The following is a 4,240-nucleotide window of genomic DNA, read 5'->3' as shown; positions in this document are numbered from 1 at the left end:
GGGGGACGGAAGAGGACCCCGCCTGTCCCGCAGGGTTTCTCCGAGCCCCGGGCACCGTCGACCTGTCCGCGCCTCTGCAGCCCGCAGCCCCCGAGTGGGGTGCAGGGGCGCGGCGAGGAGCCAGAGGGGGGACCCCCTCCCAGCTCAGCAGCTCTGGTTTTACCAAGAGGCTGCCGGGCTCTCCCGCTCCTGTTGGAAACTGTGAGGCGGGAGCTGGTCGAGCAGGGCCGGGGGGCGGGGGGGAGACGTGCGCATCTGGAAGGGAGGAAAGAGCATCTCTCCTACGGATGCAAGCTGGGGTGGGCAGTGACACCAGAGGGCAGGGCCGGCAGTTGCTGAGGAGCTTGTGAAGTCCTTGGATGTCCCTCGGTCCTTGCTTTCTCATCCCTGCCACCGGTGAGGGGTGTTAATGCACCACAACTGACTTCCCCCTTGCTGGTTGTGATCCTGAGGGAATGTGGTGCTCAGCCCAGCCCCAAACACGCTGTCCCTGTCCCTCTGCACTTCATATTTCGTCCTTCCAGCCTTCTGTCCCAGGTCATGGGTGATTCCTTCTGTGCCTATACCATACCTGTGCCTCAGGGCTGCACGACTCTGGGCAGCACTGGGATGCCAGTGACCTTCTGCTCTTTGCTCATGGGACTAGCTCATCCATGGCACAGAAGGAAGCCTTGAATCAGGACAAGCCTGGTCCTGCCTAACACTGAGGGACATTGTCCAGAGGGCTGGGAAGTTGCTCAGGGAGATCCCAGAAAGCAAAGAAACTGGTGGATCAAGGAATGCAGACAGTTTTTCTCTCCAAATCTGCTTCCAGGTAGGCAGGCTAAAGTTGTTTCAAAGCAAGAAGATGGCCACACTACATTAGCAGGTCCCAGAGGCCGAAGCAGAGAGGGAGGATTAAATGGCAGCAGGGCCCAAACCTGGCCCTGGGCATCCCCTGCACTAGTGAGGCAGATCTCTGGTCCTACAGCAGCCACAATTCTTTGCCCTGTAAAGTCAAAGCCACCCAAAAAACACTGAAAAGATTGGTCAAACTGTCCACAGGTTCCAGCCACACCTGAGACAGGCTGCTGTAAATGCAAGCAGGGATTTTTCCCCGTGTACAGCACTGGGCTCTGCCAAGAGAGAAAAAGAATTCAAACTACCCACCTCTGAACCCAAAACTCCACTAATGTAACTCAGACACCCAAAGCTGTCTCTGCGCCAGCTGGGGCTGTGGGATGCTGAGGTGATGATCAAACCATCATCCCTTCCCTGTCCTCCAGGCTGTGCCTTGTGTTTCTTTGCAATCCTGCACCAACTGAGGTTTGTCCTCTGTCTCTGCAGAGCCTTTCCTGTGCTTTTTGTGGTGGACAGAGATATCTCAGCCCTTAAAAGTGAAAGCAGGCTGCATCCTCGAAGAGGACATGGAAGAGCTCTCTCCCCACTCCAACATCTCACTGCAGTTTCTGTCAAAGCTGTTTCCATGTTCATTTGGCATAACAGTAGTCCAGCTCCAACAAGGCAGGAAATTATAGTTAACATTTAGTATTTATCATTATTACCACTATTACCATTTAGCATTTACCAGCATTGTCCTGGTTTCAGCTGGGACAAAGTTAATTTTCTTCCTAGTAGCTGGTATAGTGCTGTGTTTTGGATTTAGGATGAGAATAATGTTGATAACATGCTGATGTTTTAGTTGTTGCTGAGCAGTGCTTACACTGTCAAGGACTTTTCAGCTTCTCATGCTGCCCTGCCAACGAGGAGGCTGGGGGTACACACAGAGCTGTGAGGGGACACAGCCAGGACAGCTGACCCCAACTGACCAAAGGGATATTCCGTAGCATATGATGTCATACTGAACAAAAATACGGGGGGGTTTGGCCAGGGAGCGGCGTCCCGCTGTTCGGGGACTGGCTGGCCATCAGTCAGCAGGTGGTGAGCAACAGCATTGTGCATCATTTGTTTCGTATATACTTTTATCATTATTATTATTTTCCCTTCCTTTTCTGTCCTATTAAACTGTCTTTATCTCAAGTCATGAGTTTCACTTTTTTTTTTTTTTTTCTATTCTCTCTGCCATCCCACTTGGGGGGGAAGTGAGCGAACAGCTCTGGTTTTTAGCTGCCTGCCGGGTGAAACCACAATTGTACTTAGCGTTTTGTTTATTAGGCAGTATTAGATATATAAGAAGATGCTAATATAGTAATGAAATTTCCTATTTTCTTGTAATGCCTTGGAAGTAAAAATAGTATCAATCCTGCTACAGAAGCTGGCATGTGTTCCCTTTTCACTGTATCTCCTTCAGGACTCTGGACTATGACTACAATTACATAGTGACATTTCTCAGCTTTGTGCCACAGTCTCTTGCCAGTTACCTTTTCTTCTGTGGGAGTCTTAGTAGCAAGAAGAATCCAACCTGTGATCCATCTTCAAGTACACCACTCCTTTGGCCTTTACCTTGCTCGTCTTTGCTCTTTGGATGGGGAGCCAAAGTATCTTAATTGAACAAAAAAAAGGAAAAAGAATAAAGTGAAGGAAGTCAGGTGGGGAAAAAATGTAAGCTGCCAGAGGTGTATGGATATAGCAGCAGAATATAAATATGTGTTGTTTTCACCCATTTCTCTCAATGGGAGTCAAGTGGGTAAGATCAGGCAAATCTAACATATCCATTTTCTTGGAAAGGCAATAAGGAAGGAAAGGATAGAGATATTTTCTCCTGGGAGAGGGAGCTGCTGTTGCTTTGGGGCGCTCAAGAAGCTATCTCCACTCCTCTCCTTTGGTGTACGTGCCAGGGAAGAGCTGGGGTGTCCCTCAGCGCCCCAGGTGGCCCTGTGCAGGGAGGTGAGCACAGCAGCACCCTTGCGGCATAAATACCTGCCTGCTTTACTTCTTTTGGGTTGTTAAATCCCCCCTGAAGTCTGAGGTGCCTTTACATCTTTGTAGGTCACAGTCCGTGTTTTTGCAGCACCACCACAAATTCCCTTCTGTATCCATCTGCAGGCAGATAGATGGGCAGCGGCACCGCAAAGGCCACCGAAGGGACTGTGCTGCTCTTTGGCTGCCCCGTCATGCTCCTGGCCTGTGACATGGCTGTGCTTGATGCCCAGCTCGGGCTGCTCCCTGTGTGGGTGCTGGAAATGCACCTAACAAACTCTTTTGCAGTATCGAGCCTTCCCTGTGAAGCCCCTGCCTCACAGAACCCTTCCCTGGAGGGACCCACACCCAGCAATTGTGGCGCTGGCCTTCCCCATGCCCTGCCTGGGCCATCGCACCCAACATGACTGACACCAGGGGCTGAGGGCGCTGTGTGTCAACTGCCCTGGTGGCCATCTTGATGCCACCTCATGGATGCCCTGAGGCTGGGCACCTTTAACCAGAGCCCTGGCTAATTAAAAAAACCCCAAACCACCACAGCTTCATGCTGTGAGTTTTCTCCAGGCGGGTCAAAAAAGGCCTTTTTCCAAAATGTGAAAATCCAAGGCACAGAAAGATGACCCAGTGAAAAGACTGTCTTGTGAATGCTCCCCCTTCCCCTGGCACAAAAGGGATTTCCTTGTGTTTACGTATCGTGTAAAGCAAAGCCACCTTTCTGCTGCAGTCAGGGATGACTTTCCTGAGCTGTGTTTGATCTCTGCATGCTGAGGTGTCCAAGTGAACGTACCAGTTACCTCTGGGGGCTTTTGGGCTCTTGTCTCAGCCCATTCTCCACCTTGAGTAATCCATCCAGCTAAAAGCTGGGGAAGGCCCGTGTTCCCCACAGATGCCACTGAAAAAGCAGCAAGTTTCTCCCTTGTGTGTGTGCACGCTTGGTTAAATAAGTTAATGACTGCATGAAACAGTGACCATATAGCTCTATTTCCACACATGCATCTGATGGGTGTGTGTTAGCAAAGCCACTTTGTGCAGAATAGCAGGGAAAATTATACTTAAGGAAGATAACTGAGAAAAGAGTATCTCTGTAAGTCGTGGCACTTCTTCTCAATACTTGTATTCAGGGGTGGAACAAGCCTGAGTTCACTTGCAGCAATGAAATGCCCCATTAATCACGTATGCCTTTGAAAGGGATATGTCAGGCTTGGCTTATACGCCTACATTGGTACCTGATCCCATCTAGACAATGTGAGACAAGCGCTTAACAAAGCAGCTCTAGTTAGTAACTTGACTTATTTGTTAGTTTGCTAGTTAGATATAAATCAAAGTGTCGTAATAAGCCAATGATGTAGCAGCAGCTGCAATCTAATTTAGAGAGAAACAG

Source organism: Athene cunicularia (genome assembly GCF_003259725.1).
Source record: "Athene cunicularia isolate RWA chromosome 3 unlocalized genomic scaffold, athCun1 chr3_part1, whole genome shotgun sequence".
Lineage (NCBI taxonomy): Eukaryota > Metazoa > Chordata > Aves > Strigiformes > Strigidae > Athene > Athene cunicularia.
This window is presented reverse-complemented; position numbering follows the sequence as displayed.